Source organism: Lygodium microphyllum, chromosome 9, assembly GCF_053477565.2.
Source record: "Lygodium microphyllum isolate KBCC chromosome 9, Lygodium_microphyllum_v1.1.10, whole genome shotgun sequence".
Lineage (NCBI taxonomy): Eukaryota > Viridiplantae > Streptophyta > Polypodiopsida > Schizaeales > Lygodiaceae > Lygodium > Lygodium microphyllum.
This window is the reverse complement of record NC_141143.1, coordinates 126,140,509-126,162,347: the sequence shown is the minus strand read 5'-3', so window position 1 is coordinate 126,162,347 and position 21,839 is coordinate 126,140,509. Positions and strand designations below refer to the sequence as shown.

Below are 21,839 nucleotides of genomic sequence, written 5' to 3'. Positions count from 1 at the left end.
CCCGTTTGGGCCATATGTCCTTGAAGGAAATGAAAATGCTTTCTGGTTTGCAATACTTACCGCCCCTTGACCATGTATATTTTGATTCATGTGAGCATTGTTTTTTTGGCCAACTAACTAGGAATACGCATAAAAAGTCTGATAGGACACGTATGAGTGAGCCCCTGGCATTGGTACATTCGGATGTCTGTGGACCCATGCCCTAGCAGTCTATGGATAGTGAAAAGTATTTTGTGATATTCATTGACGATTTTTCGTATAAATTTGGGGCTTACCCCATTAAGCTTAAGTCAGATGTCTTGGTTGTGTTTCAGAGATGGCTTGCATTGATTAAGAACCAAACTGGACATAGGCTGAAATGCCTTAAGACTGACAATGGGGGAGAATGTGTGACACGCCTTTAAGCAGCTATGTGGCGAGAGGGGTATTATGCATTAGTTGACCGCCCCCTATACCCCACCCCAGAATGATTTAGCTAAGCGGATGAATAGAACCATCCAAGAGCGTGTACGCAGTATACTTAGTCATGCAGGCCTATCACAAAGCTTTTGGACTAAGGCAATCAATACAGTTGTGCATGTCATCAATAGATCACCTTCCAATGGTTGGATTTCCAGATTGCAAAGGAGATATAGACTTGGAAACCTCTGTCTCATATGCATCTACGTGTCTTTGAATGTGAGGCATTCTGCCATGTGCCCAAAGACAAGCGGACGAAGTTGGATCCCAAGAGTGTCAAATGCATTTTCCTTGGCTCTAGAGATGTAGACGAGATGGGTTACCGCCTCTGGGATCTGCATGCGCAAAAAGTCATCCGCATCCATGATGTAATCTTTCATGAAGACAAGATGCATAGGCAGCCTGAGAAGGTGGTAGAGATACGAAGCATTATATTCCAAGAGGAGCCACGTGCTCCTATACAACTAGTTGGACAGCCTACAGCAACAGTCAGTACACATGGCCAAGGTATTGGACAAGATACTAGACATGCAGCAAAGCCTGCAGTGAGACGTTCTACTAGAGCTAGACGTCCACCTGATAGATTTGAGCCCTCAATGCATTATGTCTTGGTTAAGATGCAGAAGAGCCTCTCACCTATGATGAGGCTATTCAATAACCACACTAGATGCAACATTTGCCTTTGCAACTTCTTTTGAGGAAGAGCTATCATCATCTTTCTTGTCATCCTTTTTTTTTTCTTTCCTTGTTGTTTCATTCGTTCTTACTCTTTCTCGTAGTAGCGACAATCAGGCTTTTTGTGCCCTTTACAGACGTCCACATTGATAGCAAGTGACATCCTGTTGTTTGCCTTTGCTTTTGCCTTTATTACTCGCATTACCCCTCTTTTCTAACTTGCCTCTAAGATGATAAGTTGAACCACTGCTTTCTCCACTGAACTTTCTTCTAATCTCCTCATTGAGAATAGAGCCCCTAACACCATCGAACACTATCAAACCCTTTTTGCTCTTTAATACATACACTCATTGAGAATAGCGTTCTGATAAGAACTAAGAGCTACATAGTGACCCTTGGCAACTAGTTTAGAAGGCAGATTTCACTAGCCCATTCTAGCCTATCACTTCCTATGGGCATAGTTAGGGGAGTGATGTTCACCCCCCATGAACTACAAAATATATCTCCGTTAACCAAGAGTTGTGAAGAATTACCCTAACGCAAAAATGTAAACTAAAGCGTACAACAAAGCATAAACTCAAAAGAATATAGTTAGGGTTAGGGTAACTTAGAGACAATGAACATAGAGAATCTAAATAAATGACTAAATATTGAATATACAATGCTCATGCAACAAACAAACTGCGCAAGAATGAAAACTAAACCCTGAACTCTCATGTCTCGAGAACAAAGGCAAAGGTGCTAAGTGAGAGAGTGTGTCGTACTCCTAACAAATCCCAAAATGCAGCAAAGACACCTCCGAGAGTTGAACACCAGCAAATGCAGCCACAAAGGCTAGATCTAATGCAAACAAGTAGTGCAAGAGAGAGAAAATCCGTAAACACAAGTGCTTGGAGGGTGTGACCACCTTCTTACACAGTAGCAAAAGAGTGTAAATGCAAACAATAGGTGTCAAACAGATGAAAGGCAAAAGCAATATGAGCAAGCACAGTTGGGAATAAGGTCTCCAAGGTATCAAACGCAACTCAAAGTGATATTTCTAGGCAGGGAAAAAAGTGGTCAAGCTAGAGAAGATGTCGCCAATCAGTAAACACAGCCTCAGAGATGGTCTGGATCAGTAAGTGACTGCACAACAAGATAGAGACAACAAAACCAATCCAAATGCATGGGCACAAGGCTAGGGCAATTTCATCTGAGATATCCATGACGGAATGTAGGCAACAAAGCTCTAACACCTACAAATTGCAAAAACGAGATTAAGACTGAATGGAGAGCGGCTAATATTTTTATAGAAAGTTTTTGAACCTTGTACCACGTACCGTTTTAAAACTCTCTTGAACTACGTATCATTTTAGGGATTTAAATAATTAAGCATTTTTTGAGCTATTTAAGAGACTAATTCAACATATAATGCTTATGTTAGCTCAACACCCTCTCTCAAGCCCAAAAGCTGAGCAAGAAAGGAAGCCCAACCCAAATGTTGAGTGTTTTTGTTTCTATAGATCTTTACTCGAAGTGTCCCACCCAAAGCAACGAAGGCATTAGACAAAGGGTACACGTTGGCTGCCTTGCGGCCTATCAAGACTACAGAGACAATGGTTATCTTACCAAGGAAGTCCAAGTGGTTATCCCACAAAGACCCAAGGCATCGCACAAAGGTTGCAGGTAGGCTGCTCAATGGCCTACCAAATCCTACAAAGAAGGATGGAACCACAATAAACTTTTTTGTTTTTGGTGGTTCTTTGATAACCGTTGATTCAAAAAGGAAAGATAGAGGTCAATTAAATAATGAACGAGAGACAAGTAGTCAATCCCAAAGCCTTTCATAAAATAAACACGCTATCCCTACCATAATTGGGTGTCAATGATGAAGTGATAGGCTAGTGAAATGTGCAACAAATATAGGGGATATGTGGAAAGGATGTGAGCAAAGCAAGCTAGCAACGCTAAGCCAGCAAGAGAGACTACCATGTATAATGTTGCAAATATGGTGGATCCAAAATCGACCACTCAAAAAGACCGAAAAGAGATAAATGCACACAAATGCATGTTTACAAAAACAAAATGCCAATGTACTGGAGATATGCAAGAGGCAATCCACTTGGACAGTGCCTTCCCACGAAACTTGTTTACTTGCCGAAGTGCCCTTTTAAAATCATGTCATCTTAATATTACACAAGAACCTACAATGTGTAAAATGTTCAATAAATATAATGACTAAACCAAACTCTGCAAGCATCATCACTATCACAATCAAGAGAAAAAAGCCACATCCTCTCAAATTGAAAGGAAAAGATAGAGAAAAGCACCCTCTCCCCATCAAACTAAAGAAATAGAGGAGCATGTACCCAAACTGATCCTAGGTAAAAGATACTGCAACATCGGCCGATTAACGGCCTTGGTCAATATATCTACAAAGTTGTCAAAAGAAGACACTAACTTTAGGCATATAGTGCCTAGCTCAATCTACTCACTCGTGAAATAAAAGTAGATCCCCACATGTTAGGTGTAAAGCCCCTTTGGATGTAAACTCCCATTTATCCTGTGTGTATAAACTTACGGGTGTGAACACACCCTATACTTGTACCCTAACATATAAATACATTTTTATTCTTTGTGTACCGTGCAACACATTGGTACACTATTACTCGATTCTCTCAGCTCTCAACTCTATCTCTGCTCATTCGAAGCTCGCCTTCTGGTCAGCACTCCAGCACACCAAACTGATATCAGAGCGTTGGTTACAACGTTCGCATTTCCTAAGATTGTCAAGTCATAAGACTAACGGCAGTCTACAAACAACATGGGCAGACGGACGACTAGCCAAAAATTCTTTTTTTTTTAATGAAGTGGCTTATTTTAAGCCTTGGTTTGCATGTGCAAGAACAGTCTTCAAACCAGTGCATTTTTATGCCCAAAAATTTGGGGGGCTTTCCCAAATCTTATGTTGGTCATACATAACATGACAATTGGACCAAAAAATTGCACAAATTGCACACATTGGTTCCAAAAACTTGGGGGCTTCTCTCATATCAATGAAATTTTGCTTAGCATAGTCAAATTTGTTGACATTGGTGCACATTTGACCGGAGAATTTTTGGGGCTTTTGCAAGATTTTGGCAAATTTTGCCAATTTCGCTCATTGTATGGTCTCAGGTTTATGTGTTGATGCAATTGGTTCGGATTTGTCAGTAAAAGTTTGGGGGTTTTGCTGAAATTTGAGAATTTTGGCAAAAATGATATTTGAAATGTACATTGAAAACATTGCTAATGCAATCCTGGTGCTGTAAGCAGTGGGCTTCATTCCCCACTTGTGAAATATTGAAAAAATTGCAGAGAATCTTGGTTTCTTCTGTGTATCAGAAGTGCTTGGTCACACATGTATGCAGTACATATGTTGGGCAGCTTCCATTGAGTTGATGTATTGCTGAACACTTATTTTGAAGCAATCTTAGTGATCATTTGCAAATCTGGGATTATTGCAGATGTACTTTTGGTGATACTGCTGAAGTGGGAGTCACCTCGTAGTGATGTATGCTTTGAGTATGTGCTGAAATTTCAGTTATACTATTGAAAGTCATCTGTTCTACTATTGTACATGTACTTGGATTAAACCTTGCTCTCATTGACTGAAAATTTGGACTCATATTAACTCAACCTTCAGCTCATTGTTTGTTGTTATAAATTGCTTCTTTTTTTTTTTGTACATTGCTGAACAATGGCTGCAAATGCTTCAAGCAGTAGTGACACTAAATCCGTTCTTGAAATCAAGAGATTTGATGGCATTGGTTTTCACTTGTGGAAGGACAGGATGCAAGGCATTTTGTTTCTCAAGGGTTGTGATGATGCTCTTTTGGAAGTCAAGCCTACAGCTATGACAGATGAGGATTGGGCTAAACTCAACAAGAAGGCCATTGCATACATTAAAATGGATGCATCTGATGACGTACTTACAGACATTAAGCATCTTGATACAGCTTATGCCATATGGAAAATTTTGATGGATACTTGTGAAAATACAACTCCAGTAAATCAAGTTTATCTTATGCGCAAGCTTGTAAACATGGAGTTGGATGAGTCTAAACCAGCATCGAGCATTTGCGTGCTTTCACAAGGATTTTGAGCCACTTACAAGACTCTGGTTTCCAACCCTTTAATGATAAATTAAAGGCCATTTTCTTGTCGATGACTTTGCCTAATAGCTGGGAGTCTTTGGTTGTTTCATTGAGCTACAACCTGGCTTTAACCTTCGATGGTGATAGGGGCTCTATTCTCAATGAGGAGATTACAAAAAAGTCCAATGGAGAAAGCAGTGGTTCAGCTTATCATCTTAGAGGTAGGTCAGAAAAGAGGGATAATGCAACAAATAAAGGCAAAAGCAAACGTAAAAGCAAGGGTAAACAACAACATGTCACTTGCTATCAATGTGGACATAAAGGGTATAAAAAGTCTGATTGTCGCTACTATAAGAAAGAGCAAGAAAGAATGAAACAGCAAGGAAAGAAAAAGAAGAATGACAAGAAAAATGATGCCAGTTCTCCCTCAAAAGAAGTTGCAAAGGCAAATGTTGCATCTAGTGTGGTTATTGAAGAGCTCTCTGACACTGGAGAGATACTTGTTGCAACCTCATGTAATGATGCAGATATTATGGCACCAATAGGTGATATGCACATCACTAAAAAGAAGGTGATTGATGCCTTACTTTCAGCTCATGATGGGCTGTCTCAATCATGGATAGTGGACAGTGATGCCTCTTTTCATGTCACTCCCTTTTTGGAGTCATTTTTTGAATACACTTTGGGTTGCCTAGGCAAGGTTTACTTGGGCAACAATTATGCATGTGAAATCGAGGTTGTAGGTACCATTCACTTGGCCCTTGAAAATAATCAAGAGTTGATTTTACATGATGTCAAATATGTACCTGAAATAAACAAAAGTCTACTATCAGTTGAGCAACTTGATGCAAGAGGGTATTTTACTACCTTTGGTGGTGGATCTTGGAAGGTCCACAAGGACTCTATGCTGATTGTTAAAGATAACAAAAATGAGACTTTATATTATTTGCATTGTAAAGCATTACCTGGCAAGTTTTTGGCTGTGGCTGAAGTTCATTCACAGATGAAACTTTGGCACAAAAGAATTGATCATATGAGCCAAAAAGGCCTTCAAGTTATCTCCTCTTCAAGAAGATTTGATATAAAAGTACAGGTCTCGACTTTGTAATGATTGCATATATGGAAAACATGTAAAGTCTCCTTGTTACTCTGGTGTTGTTAAGAAGTCCAATGCTCTTGACTTAGTATATTCAAATGTGTGCACTATGCCTCTTAATTCACATGGAAATGCATGGTACTATGTCACTTTATTTGATAATTTCAGCAGAAAGTCATGGGTGTATGTATTAAAGAACAAAACCGGTTTGATAGTGTTTGATGCTTGTATTGATCTTTAATACATACACTTTCTGTATGTATTAAGGATCAATGCCTCAAATCGCCTCCAGGTGAAGAAAGGTAGCTAATGAGGAAGCAACCACCGCTCCTGAACCCTTTGAAGACTTCTCCTTCATCTCCTTGTTTTTTTTCTACTTGTCGGGGTAATCCTTCTTCTAATGACTTATCTTGCCACAGATGTGACAAGTAGAATCCATCTCTATGTTCTTCTTCAATTTGTCATCCTTTTTCTTTTGGTCATTCTCCTTCTTCTCAAAGGACTGACCTATCAATGCCTCCGATTTGAAAGCATTCCGCCCTTTCAATTGCTCCTCCTAGTCCAAACCATAGCAACCAACTCTTCCCAACGAAGAGTCTCTAACTGCCTTGAAGCAATCAAGGCAGAGTAAATTATACTAAATCAAGGCATAACTAAGAAGAAAGTGTTATTACCATATCCTCCAAGTTAATCATCTTTCCTACGTTCTCGACCTACATCTGCAATTGTCAAAGCTTATTGGCATACTCCCGCATAGAAGAAGACTTGTTAGGACTTAAAGTCCTCATCTAAATCTCCAAAGCCACCCACTTTATCACGATTCTTCGATTGTACATATGATCAAGCTCCAACCATATGTCTGGAGCCACATCCAAGTGCTCGATGTGAGTAATGACTATTGGAGTACAGGAAAGAAAGAGAAAAGAACGCATGCGGGCATTCACGTTATCCCAATGCACGTGTACCTTTATCAACTCGGATTTCTCATTTGAAGAAAGCTTGGAGAAATCACCACCTGTGGAATGGTCTATAGCTTCGGTAACGAGCTTTGTCAAATCGTAAGACTCCAAGATGGCCAGCATCATTACACACTATATGCAGTAATTCTCCCCATTAAGTTTTGATCTAAAGGAAAAGCGAGTAACACGGGAACCTTACAATCCATAATAGCATAAACCCTATATCAATTTTGGTTGGCATAGAATGGCCTACACAAAAACAATGGCAATGCCTGTTGGGGCTTCCTCGGCTCATCCTCAAAGAGTTTCATTTGCTGGAGATGATGGAAACTCAAAATTTGTGACAAAAGGCTGAAAACGTAACCTTTCCTTCTCCACGATGTTAAAAGACGCAGATCTAGAGCATGGCTATGGTGAATGGGACACAAAGAGAATGTTCATGATGACATAGACTAAAGAGACCAACTGTTACTCAAGTGAATTAGGTTTCAAGATGAAAGCTTGGACTCATAAACACAATCTTGAGTAGGACATTGACTATAACTGAAAGGACAAAGTACAGCTATATTCCATCATAGAATGATAAGAAGGTACATCACTTTCTAGGCTCATGATGGTTTCCTTTTTCTCCACTGTGCTTTTTCTTATAATCCCCACGACGTGAGTTAACATACAAGAATTGGTCCTCAAGAGAACCTTTTCCGTAGTCAGCAAACTGTACACTTTCTTCCACATGATCTCTACCAGAATATTGCAAAGCAGAAGAAGTAAAAGAAGAAGCCACAAAACATGAATCTAACGTACCTTGCATAGAAGTGTATGGAAGTGGATGAAATAAATGAACATACTCCGAGTCTTGTTTTCCAATAGAAAGCTCATCCCTCATGGAGGTCTCGACAGCCTTGCAACATCATCAGACTTATGCACAAAATCTAAAGAGAGAAATTCATGCATACCTTCATTTAAGACATTTTCTTGAAGGACAATCCTTCGATCGAGCTCCTCAAACTTCTTTCATCTATAAGCTATGATCAATTTATATTCTTCAACGGTCAGCTTGCCTAGTTGTTATTCCACGTAATCAGAAGTATCATCCACCATGTCGAAACTTTGTGAAGCAAGCTGATCAACCTACTCTTGCTTGGTTCTCGGCATAGTTGGTCTTGGAGACTGAATCAATATTGTTGCGTTCGAAGTCATTTGAACCTACTATTGTTTTTGCTTCTTGTGTAGAGCTTTCAAATCAAAGGCCTAGGTTTCTCAGTGATATCAGGCTTTGATACCATGTTAAGAAATACCAAAACACAGAAACATAAACAAAAACCGTACGACAAAGCACAGACTGATAAAAGAACATAGTTTGGGTTAGGGTAACTCAGAGACAATGAACACAGTGAATAAATGAAGTGATATAACTATTGAATAATACGATGCTCATGCAGCAAATACACTATGTAGTTAATAAATGCTGAACCTCGAATTCCTGTATCTCAAGGATCAGGGTAGGGGTAATGAGCTGGAGAGTATGTTGTACTCCGAACGGATCCCAAATCGCAGCAAGGCAGCCTCCGGATGTCGAACAACAACAAACGCAATAGTGAAAAGCTGAATCTAATACAGACAATAGTGAGGAGAGAAAAACTAAAAACGCAAGCAACAGGTGAGAAAGACTAAAAACGCAAGCAAGACAACTTCTAGGAGAGAGAAAAACTAAAAACGCAAGCAGGACAACCTGCAGGAGAGAGAAATACTGAAAACGTAGACAACAAGACTGTGATGACGTGGCAAGCAGTACGGCAGCAAGTCTGCATAGGAACAGCAATCGCCTGATTGAAATCAGCTTCAAACTGCGTGAAGAGGATTGGAAGTCAAGCGCCAACTGATGGAGACAGCAATGGACAGCTTCGACTGAGATGTCCTCCGCGAACGAGATGTGGACAACAAACTAAAACACCTGAATTTTGCAAAAACGAGATTGAGGAAAGAGTGGAGGGTTGGCTGTCAATTTATAGAAAATTAGGGTTCTAGATCCTCTCCCACTTAACTCTCTTGATCCGCTCCCCATTTTAGGGTTTTGGCTAAAATAAGCCTAAAATAACCATGTTTTGGAGCTGTTTAAGTAACTAAGTATATTTCTTAGAACAAGGAAGAGTCTCCATACTAGTATAAGAGCAAATCCCTAAGGAAGATGGAACCACAAAGGAACAGTGTATCGCGTATCTCTAGCCTAAGAGGGACCGATTCAAATTTACATGTTAGTCCTACACTAAAACATTAAACTCTACAAAAGAGATCCAAATCCGCATAAAAAGAGATTAACAACAAGGTGCTCCAAAAAAAAACAAATCAAAACAAAACAAAAAGTAAAGCGAAATGAAAAGAGGTGTGAAAATGATGTGTGTGTGTGTGTGTGTGTGTGTGTGTGTGTGTGTGTGTGTGAGAATGCAACGGAAGACAAAAGAAGAAAAACCTAAGGACAAAGAAACCTGTGGGCTTGATATACAATCCTAAGAAACATATCCAACAACAACCGTCCTAAAAGAGAACATGAGGCAATAGCGAGAGACATAGCCCCACTGGACTGCCCAATGGAAGGCGAGGTAGTCGTAGTGGCCTACTATGCTTTCTTAGGTGGGAGATCCTAAGCCTTAGTACAACACTCCTCGTCCACATGGCCCAATCTCTAGCAATATGTGCAAAATCTATTCTTTTTAGGAGACTTGCTACGTGCCAAATGGATTCAGTTCCTTTAGTTCAATTCGCAGAAGGAGTGTCGATCTTTTTTTGAGTTGCCTTTGCATCTTGTGAGCTCTTGCAACTACCAGTTTTCCCTTGCGAAGAAGAGGCAACTAGACTCCTCTTGAAATAAGAATGAGGAGAGAGGACTTTTTATGAGCTTGATCATGCAACCTCATAACACAAGAATTGGCATTTAAACTCATAGAAGGTTGGCAAGTGGAACAACGAGATGATATGTTGGATAAAGTGGAAATAATTTTCAAGAAGCTTGTTCAAAATGAATGTAACCTGATCATCATCTGACTTCGAGAAGCTAGTAGTAGCCAATTCAACAAGTAACCACCTATATTTGGCCAACTTGACTTTCAAATCATTCCCTTACTTAACAAAAAAGTCCTAAAGCTCAAAATCAAGATTGATGCATCAAGTGCAATCTCACGCCGCATAGCAATCAATAAGATGACTCCAATGTTCATATATGAGTGAAAAATGTGACAAATGAGAGTGAAACTCAAGAAGTAAACCCTACATTAGCTCAACATTAGTTGTGGCATTGTTGACTCTCCATTGATGGATGTAATGAAGATGAGCCAAGCCAATATAGACTCTAACCAATAACTAGATTCCAAAGACCTTGAGATTCAATCACCTGTTGCATAAAGTTCGACCAAGTGGCGAAATTCGATCCATTAAAACAAGTCTTGTCTGTAAAGGCCATCTTGGCCGTAGCAATAGAAGTAGCAGTGTTGCAAGATGGTGAGATGGACAGGGTGGATAGGACGGGGGAGTAGATATACTTTGAGAATTATTTCTAGAGTACCCACCATGTATGCATGAAATATGCACTGTGAATCCAAAAGTAGAAATGGACTAACTAGGCATTGAGTATGCTAACCGCATGAGTAGCCCATGGAGAAGTGATATGGACGTGTGGAACAGAGGATGAAAATCTTTGCGTAGGAGTGATCCATGGAGTATACAACAACGCAACATAAGCAGAGGATGAAAGTCCCAAGGTAGTGAGGGAAATACTCATTGCAACCCTTCCACGATAAAAGCATATGCTTACTTACGTGTATGTGTAAGACACAGTGTTAAAAGGGTGGCATTCCCCCTAGCAATGTACCACGGTGCAAAGTGGCATTCACTTGAGGATAGGTAACATGAGTGTAGAGAACTAGGAGCAAAAATGAAAGATCAAACTTCCACTATGCTAGACACAAAAGTAAAGTGAAATCCTAAATTACCGAATGTAAAATAAAGAGATTCCAAAGAGAAGGGCGACATGGCAATGCAGTGTGATAGAGAACTATCAACTCCATGCTCAAAAGAAATAGAAGATACAATTCTAAGTATATCTGCAGCTAGAGTCTCCTTGACTAAAACTAACATATTGAAAATTATCTAGATTCCATGAACCAATAGAAGAAACAAGGCAAGGTTTTGATTCATGCGACTCAAAGGGGTTATACGAACTTGACATTGGGCCTGACTGAGATGAAAAAGCTTACTTACCAATTGTCCCAAATGCCGTATATCCTCCTCAATCGTACAAGTAGCCAAACTCACCAATCGGCTTGGATGTAGTAGAAAAGCTAGTAGAAGGGATACGGTTAAGACGAGACCATACTTCATATGCATGAATTCTTCAAACTTCTCATCTATCATAAAGCTTAGTGAAAAATATAAAAGTGAATACGAAGGTGAAGTATCATCTTTCCTTGTGAAGTCCATAATGTCTCCTCAAGGCCTCCAATGATGGAGAAGCCTGAAAAGACACCATGGAATCCCAAGAAGAAAGAGTCTCAGACATTGTGAATCGGTTACGTGTCGTCCGTGTATCTCACACAAAACCAAGCCTCCACAATAGAACAAGATACTCTTTAAAATAGCATTGGATCTGATACCATATGAAGAAATGCTAGGGTTTGCGTAGAGAAAACACAAAATGTACAACCGCAACTAAGATACAATGACTCAGACACTAACATAATAAACGCAAAAACGTAAGCACAAAACTCCAAACTCAAACTCAAGTACAAAAAAGAGAGAAGAGAACTTTGAAGTGAATGAATCAATGTTGTAGATGAATGGGAGAGTATATAGAATGCACAAGGGCAAAGCAATGAATGATGTCAGAGGGCGACATTCACCAAAGACGGATCCGGAGTGTTATAACCACTAGTTAGAGCTGAGAGAGCGTTAAATTTCGAAGGGCAGCCAACTAGTTACCAAAATGCAACATTTTGGAGTCTCAAATCTAGTAAACGCGGCAATGTACCATCCAAATAGGCTGAGAGCTGATCATTCGAGGAAAAATACTATCAACCGATAGCAAGAGAGATGTCTGCTAATGTCGGTGGCTTGTTGGACAGCAAAAATGCAAGTACTACAACAATTGCCAGGTGAAAGAGATAGCAACAACCTATCATCTAGCATCAAAGGCTAAAACCGTAAATTGATTAGGTGCTATGATGATACAACACATGAGACCTCCAAACAATAGGGTGATGGCTAGAAACAACTTGTCTCGAGCTAGATGGTGAAGGACTGCAATCGATGATAGCTAGAAAGCAAAGCAAATGGTAGGTGGTTGATGGCCGACATCTGCATGGTAGAGTGAAAAACCTACACACAAGGATAGGCTGAATGGTAAATAGTCTGTCTATTTATAGATGTGAAAGAATCCTCCCAAATCAAGGTTTCCTAATGAGACACATGAACTCTCTAGAACCATGCACCGCTTAATGAAACTTTTGGTAATTTATATATTTTAAGGCTAATCAATTTGTAATGTATTTTTAGCTCAACATCCCATCCACTTCTTCCATTGCATTACCATTCACAACCATTCAATTTACCTATGCATACACCACCAGTGACATCTCATATCACACCAGGCAATTCATTAAACATAGACACATCTTATAGGACCTTTTGGTTTCTAGGTGATGAAAATGCATCTATGTAGGAGGCTAGATCAACCTCCGTCTTACACACTTCAAGCTTTATGCACTTTATACCTAACTAAGCTTTTCCCAATGTGGATTGGTTGGTACCACAGTTCTCCCGAATGACTTTACCTATTGGACTAACCCGTTATGTTCCAGAGTCTCAACCTACAATCAAGCAAGGCTATCAAGTCCCAATGCCTCCTACGATAACATCTTTTGAAGCATCCCAACCTGTTCATATCTACCCATCTCCTTCCCCTTATTACCCTCGTTACCCCTCTTATCAAACACCTCATAGTTATTTCTCCTCATCAACCAAGAATGCATTCTCTTGTAAGATTCATTTTAACATGTCTAACTACACTACTTGGTCAAACTTGATAAGGCGTGTCCTAGACTCAAAGAACTTGTAGAACATCGTTTAAGAGATAGAACCCCAACCAAATCTTTGCCTTGTCCCATACGAGATTGTCTCTTCTTGTAAGACTAGACATGCCTCTGCCACCATCGTTGAGTTGATGCAAGGATTACTACCAGAGTTTCATTTATAGCTATAATATTTTGAGCTTGCATCGAAGTGGTGGAAATACTTGATTGACCACTATCCACCTCTAGATAGAACCCGTCATATAAATCTCAACCATGAGATCTAAGAATTTAAGATCACAAACCAAGATGACCTTAAGGTCAAGTTGGCTTGAATATTGATAATTCCTCGCTGAGTTCTCTATCACATGGACTCTTAAATCTCCTAATTACCAGGTCATATTGTTCTGTAACAAGTTTCCTAAGAAATATCTCAATTTCATACAAGTGATTTCACAACTAATTATGCCCACATTCTATGAGTCCGAGAGCTAGCTACTCCATTACGCTCAACTATTGAATTAATTCCATAGTACATCCTCCTTAGAGAAGACTCTTGTCACCATCTCTCAGAGGGAGCAGCAAGGGCAAGGCAAAAAGCCACAAAATCAAAATCAAAATCAATCACAAGGAAACACCCGGTTTGCTCTCAGACCCATGTGGCAAAAAGTACCAAAGAAAAATAAGTCTACCAACGTTGTGAAAAGGCTACCCATTTTGACGGCGACTATCCATCAAAGGTAGGAGACACCCAACCAAAACCTAAATATCAAGCCCCAATCCCTCTGGGAACAATGTGGGATTGAGTGGGGATTATCCAAGATAGTTATCAAAGCAAATCCTTCTTGATATCTTGCTAAAATATTAGCTATCATTTATAGGATTTTAGGCTAAAGTGTTCTCATCCATTTTTAAACACTTACAAGTTGCTTAGAGACCAACAACAAAGCCACTTGTGGATTACTTATATCATGTTAAATCGCTAAATATACGGCCATTTATAACTAAGTTAGAGCATAAAAAAGAAAAATTGCAACTCTTCTATTATAGTAAATGTATGGAAAATTTAAGAAAATGCAAGGCAAAACCTAGTGCAAAGTACATACCAAGGATCTGAGCGATTGCCCTTTAGTCTCGGACTTAAATTGAATTTACTTAATTTTACAATGAATCAAGTGTGCAAAGGTAAAAACATGGCCCTAAGATAGATACATAAGCAAGGCTAAGTCTTTGTATAGCAAATCACATCAATTTTGAATTGAGATTTACATGTATTACACATTGTTTATAGTATGCAGTGATGTGGGACCAAGTTTACACCATCTATGTCGCTTTCACAAGTCAATTGAAATGAGAATAGCATGTATTCATATGCATTACACTCGTTAGAGTCTAAATGGATAGATTTGACATGCATTTGGTCAAGATTGATTAGAGCAATTGAGGACACTGTACTAGAGACAAGAGTGCGCTAATTCAAGAGCAAAGCACATGGAAACCACTAGCATTAAGAGAGTGTCAATTTGAGACAAGAGTTCACTTATGATTTGTGCAAGCTTTGAATAATAATTAAAAACTACCATAAGGGAAACCAACCTTTGGAACCTATCATATGGCATCTACTCTACAAGAGCATTCTAGCTCTCCTATTCAATGTTGCTTGTTAATCCCTTTTGGACTTCAAGAGGGATGTGAGGCTACAAAAAACTATGTCAAATTTGGCCGTTGAATATTTAACCAACTAGTCTCAATACAACAAAAGTCCTAAAATTTTCTATAAAAGGGGATCAAAAGTGAAAGCTAGCACCTGAGTGGAAGCACACAAGCAGAAGCAAAAGTAACGCAAGAGCCATAGCGAATGGAGCACAAGAAAGAGAGAAGTAACATATGTGGAAACTCCAACAGTCACAATGTGTGACCGGACCTCTTATTTAATAGTCAAAGAATAAAGAATAAAGTGACAGTGATGCACGCTTGCCACCTGCAGTATACAAGTATGCAATCGTGGTGTGTGTAGTAAATACAAGGCGGCATAAAGAATAAAGAATAAAGTGACAGTGATGCACGCTTACCACCTGCAGTATACAAGTATGCAATCGTGGTGTGTGTAGTAAATACAAGGCGGCAAAAATACAAGTGCATTTACTCCCAACAATCTCCCACTTAAGAACGAATGTGCCTCTAGTAAGGAGAGAACAAGGAATAGATGCCATCTCATCCTATGCCCATCTCCTTGAAAAAGTGTCTGTACATCTCAATGTGCTTTATCTTCGCATGGAACACTAGATTCTTGGCCGACTAAATAGCACTCATAGAATCTAGATGCAGTGTAGAAGTAACAATAATACCAAAGTCTACACACTAGACAACCTAACCATAGAGCCTCCTTGCAAGCCTCAGTTACAATATACTTTGCCTTAGTAGTAGACAAGGCTGTGCATTTCTACACCCTAGACATCCAAGAAATGACACCTCCAACAAAGGTGCAGATATACCCCGAGGTGGATTTCCTACTATTTGCATCTCTTGCATAGTCAAAGTCAGAGTAACCCACGACTATAGTATAATAGCCACCATAGCAAATGCATATATCTACAACACCTTTCATTTACTACATGATACTCTTCACAGTATCCTAATGTCGCCACCCACGTGTAGCCATATAGCGTGCCACATCTCTCATTACAAATGCTATGTCATGGCAAGTCGCTATCATTGCATACATCAAACTACCCACTACGGATGTATAAGGGATCTTGGTCATCTCGACCTTTTGCTCATTCGACTAGGAACAATCGGCTTGACTAACCTTCACGTAAAAAGGTAAAGAATAGCCAATAGACTTAACATCTTGCATATAGAATCACTCAAGCACCTTCTATACATACACCAGCCATGACAAGTAAAGAAGCCCCTTAGAGCGATCGCGCCTAATACACATACCAAGAATATGTGAGGTCTATCCCATGTCCTTCATCTCAAAGCTCTTCTTGAGTTGAGTCTTCAAAGCATCTAGCTCATCATGAGCTCTCCTAGCAATCAATATATCATTGCTATAAAATACCAAGACAATAACGCTACCATCACGAGCCTTCTTAGTATAAAAATACGAATCCATATCAGTAAGAGTATTTCCTTGCAAGCTCTTTCTCAACTTGCACACTAGATGTTCCCTATCTTTTCCATAAAGCCCTTAGACTACTGCATGTAGATATCCTCATACGAGTCTCCATACAGAAAAGTTGTTTTCACATTCATCTCATAAAAGCCCAAATCGAACTACGCAACCAAAGCCAAAACCAATCGTGGAGTAGTCATCTTGACTACATGAGAAAAGACTTTATCAAAGTCAATAACATGCTCCTACTTAAAATCCTTAGCAACTAATCTAGCCTTATATAATGGCTCGGAGCATCCAAGGGTACTCTTCAACTTGTACAATCACTTGCATAGTATCACATGTTTTTCACTAGACAAAGGAATCAAATCCCATGGATAGCATTTTTACAATGAATCAAATGCAGAATGCATGGTCCTCTCCTAAGAGTGACTATCACCTCTGCGCATAGTCTCCTCATAGTAAAGGGCTCATCAAAATCTGTCACCATAACATAGTCCATAGAGGACGCAAACCGATCAAGTTCACATCTATCTCTAGTAGATAGTCTCAAAACAAGTTGTGAGGCTTATACATCTTATCCAATATCATAATCATGGGTGATTAAAGCATCAGCTGCTGCAGACTCTCTAACTGATTGTATGGTAGTCGGAGGCTCCTCTTAAAAGATCACCATACGTACCTCAACTATCTACTCAGGCTGCTTATACATTTTCTCCTTATGGAAAACATCATGGCTACGAATAACCTTCCAAGTCTATGGATCCCATAAGCAATAGCCCATCTCATTTGCATCTCTATGACTAGGAAAGATACATTTCATTGACTTATGATCCAACTTATTACATTTCTCCTTGGATACTTAGCAAAAAGTATCACATCCAAAAATTCTAAGATACGCATATAAGGGAGGTTTTCTAGATCATACCTCCTCTATAACCTGACAACCAATAGCAATGCATAGGGATCTATCTATCAAATGGTAGTAGTAACTACCTCATCCCAAAAGTATTGCAATAAGTTTGTTCAACTAAGCATATTACAAACTCTCTTGAATGGTCCTATTTATGTACTTTGCAACATTATTCTAGGGTGGAAAATACGAGGAGATCAACTAACGCTTAATACCCCTCCCATCACAAAACTGCTCAAATACTTTAGACACATACTCACCCCCATTGTCAAACCTTAGGCATTTCAACCTATACCTAGACTGGTTCTACACAAGAGCAAGCCAACGCTAAAAGCTAGATAACACATCTAATTTTTACTTAATAGGATATGTCCAAACCTTATACGAATAAGTATCAATAAATGTAACAATGTAGTTTATACAATCCCATGATTAACAAGGCATAGGACCACATACATCAAAATGCACAAGAACCACAAGCTCACCCATGCATATAATGATAAGACTTCTTATGAGAATTACAGATCAACCTACCATAAAGACAATGGTTACAATAATCAAAACATATGTAATCAAGAGATAGAAGATATTGCAAATGAGTAAGCACATTCTCTTTAAAGACATGCCTAAGGCAACGATATCATAAAGATATATATAGTACGTCAACCACAACCAAAACATGATCAAAGAACCCAAATACAAATAAAGGATAGAGATTGTCAGCCTTGGCACCTCGAGCAAAGATGAGATTTACACAGATAATCTTCCATACAAAATCACCAAAAGATACATAATAGCATATATCATCCAACTGTTGAGCATATAAAAGGCTATTGATCAAAGTCGATACAAGACGTCCCTTATGCAAAGTAAAAGAGTTGTCTGAAGGAAACTATAGCCATACATCCCCAACGCCAATAATATCCAATGCCAATTCATTTTCAAATCTCACAAAACCTGTCATGCTACAATATGATTGAAATCAATCCCTATGCAAAGTAACATGAAAAGAAGCTCTGAAATCAAACAGCCCACACTGAGAATATGTAGATGAAGTATCGATTGACTGAGAAGCATTAAGAGAGAAAGCTGCTAACATCCTTAGGCATATTAGCACACATGACTGTACGAAAAGTATTCCATAACTCATAAAGTGTCACAAGCAAAAACATGAGAGGTAGGTTATTCTTCAACTCAATGCCCTGCAAAGTCAACTGGCTGAAAATTGAATGAAATTCATTCAAATGCGAGGACACACTAGTCCCTTCCTTTATCTAAATGTCCACAAACTGTTTCAACCAATACATCTATGAGATAAGACTTTGCTTGTTATAAAGATTGCATATATTTTTCCACAACTGCCAACCATTATCCTTAGGTGCAACAACATTGAAGTAAACATGTTTGGACAATAACAATATAAGAGTGGATTTACACAGCTCATCCAACTTATTTCAATCATCTTGATCCATGCCTTGAGCTTTACACTCTTTAGTTTTCAACAGTCTAACATGCTACTTTTGAACCAGTACTGTCAAATCTGTGTAAATTACTACAAAGTAACCCCGAAAACTCAACCAAAACAAGGACAAAATAAGAGAAAATACCAAAGTGTAGAGTTGTCCACCAACTCCAAGCAATAGACTATCAAAGTACAATGTCTACTCTCCAAGACAATGCTGAAAATTGTAATCATAGCAATGCTCAAATAAATACACTAGTATATGTCAATCCAATTGTACACAATAGCCAAGAAAGAAAGCTCCCACTTCCAAGGATATCCAAGTAACAACTGGGATACAAAGAATATAACTTACAGCCACTAAACTGAGCATAGACCACCACTCTTCAAGATTGTCATGAACTCAAAGCGTCACTAAACTATACGTCCCACAAACATATACATCATTGACAAATTACTAACAAAGATAAGTGCCAGTATCCAAAGCATACAGAATCAAATCAACCCACATACGGAGGTGACTCCGTCCAATTTTTGTTTTGTTTTGTGAGTCGGGTGTGCACCTTCATGCCATGTTCACTAAGTGAGTATGCATACCAGAGAACCTATATATGAACCAAGAGTCCCACTATCTCAAAGAACTAAGCTCTACCAAGTACAAGTATCTCCCACTAGAAGCAAATCCAGAATGCAAAGTGAGCAAGCAAAGCTCAAGACATAAACATCAAAGAATTCGAAAAGCCCAAGCGCATCCCAAATACGTCTAAGAGTATAAGTATCCAATGAAGCTTCAATACCCATAAGTGAGTAAGCATAGAAACTCAAAGCAATTGACCAAAGCACACATACATCAAATGTAGCTCAAATCCAAGTACCAAAGCATGTCATAATCATATCTAGACTCATACATTAATACTAGACATCACTGTAGACATATAGCATACCCAAAATACCATGTAGCCACAATAGGCATTCAAAGCATGAAGCTCGTTGCTGTATGTTTGCTATCCAAACTGTTATTACAGCAATAAATATTTCAATGACTGAGCTAATCAAGCTCTAATCAACGCAAAATCCTTTCCAAAGCATCAATGCATCACCAGGATATTGCAAACATTTTCCGTAATCATCAATAGAGCATAAACCAATAAAATGCTTGCTATTCAAATTAGAGGTATTCTATTCTATGTAAAACAAAGAACTAAAAACTACACCGAATCAACTCTATAAGTGCATCTATAGCTCTCGTCATGCTCTTTATTTCTAGCTATAGAACAATTGAATTCGATATCATATGCAAAAGTTATGACCAAAATATAAAAGTATTGTCAAGTTGTCATAGCTATCCACAACTTCTGTAGCATGCTCTGTATCCACCCAAAAATGGATAGAATAGCTGCCACTCAACTCAATAAGCACTTAACAAAGCTCAACTAAACCCCGGGAAGCTCCTTGACAAGTCGAGAGCAAGCTGAAACAAGTTGGAGAAAGGGAAGACTCAATGCATACCTCAAGAGGAAGAAACAATGGTTGCCACGAAACCTTGAGCTGAAGCTTTGAATCCAAGCAAAAGCAAAGGATGAAGAAGCTCCTGGAATATTTGCTTTGATACCAATTGAAAGGTAGAGCCCGAGCGAAAGCACACAAGTAAAAGTAAGAGCTATGGCAGATGCAATAAGAGAGCAAGAGAGAGAGAGACAGTGGTATGTGAAAACTCCAATAATCACAATATGTGAACGGTCTTCTCTTATTCAATAGTCACAAAAATATTAAAAAATAAAATGATAGTGATGAGCGCCCGCCACCTACAATATATAGGTGTGTGGTTACAATGTGTGAGGTAAATACAGGGTGGCGTAAGCACAGGCACCTTTATCCCCAACAAAGAGACATGGCCACTTTCATCACAATTGCATCACTTCACCACCAACTTTCTCTTAGCTGCCCATTACCAACCTTACAACCCTCACACAGTGCTTGCTGCTGTGAGAGGAGATAGGTGCTGCTGTTTACAGCCCAAGCAATTATTTGTGCCTTGGTAGATGACTACAACCTACCCAGGTTGTCCTGCGCACCAAAACATGGGAGTTTGCTGGTTGAGACTGCTCCAAATACTACCATGTTGCTGCTACGACATTAGCCTGCCATGGAGACCTGCTCAACCACAAATGCAGCCTTTTCCTGCCCCACAGCAGCCCCAAACAGCTGTGTTTTGCCATGACATTGATGCCGCTGTCCAGACCTTCCCAACCACCAAACACATGGTTTTGCTGCCCCATGACAGCCCCAAACTGCCTTTTTCTGCCTCTCTCTGCCATGCAGCTGGTGACGCTGTGTTTGCAAAATCTGCTCTGTGTCATCATCATTCAGCTGCAGATTGCTGTGTTTTGCAGTTTACAACTGCACAGCTGGTTGGAACCCTAAATGCAGGTTTCTAAGGCATTCCAATACCCAAGTGCTAGCTAGTTTCTCCATTTGGGATCTGCTGAGTACAGCAGACTCCTAGCATTATCGACAACTCCTCCAGTACCACGTACATTGGATGTGGCATCACAAAGGCTTCTGCAGTTTCTCCAGCCTCTGCCACGAGCCTCCACCTCCAATCTGGCTACATTGGATGCGGCATCCCATAGGCTTCTGCAGTTTCTTTAGCCTCTGCCATGAGCCTCCACCTCCAATCTGGCTACATTGTAATTGGCCCCTTCCGCTCCTTCAGCATTCCAGCATTCATTCCCTCACTTGTTCATTTCATGGATCATTTCATTGCATTTTGTGAGCTTACACTTCTTGTTTATGTTGTTTGTACATATTTGTGCCATCTTTGTTAGCCCTAGTGTTCTAATTACAATGCCAAAGCTCAGACCCTAACAATCCTTGCAAAGAACAATCTTGAAGCAGTCAACAACTCATCTTTCAGCATTTATGAAGTATTCTAGCCCAAGCATTTCTGGGAATGCGTTCTTATACAAACTAGTGCAATTGC

At 39.4% G+C, this 21,839-nt stretch overlaps 1 protein-coding gene across 1 annotated transcript in view; it reads right to left on the bottom strand.

Annotated features, from left to right (window-relative positions):
* Positions 1 to 21,839, bottom strand: part of LOC148031558 (Transducin/WD40 repeat-like superfamily protein) — a 93,777-nt gene that overhangs the window by 39,272 nt on the left and 32,666 nt on the right. The window lies entirely within an intron of this gene.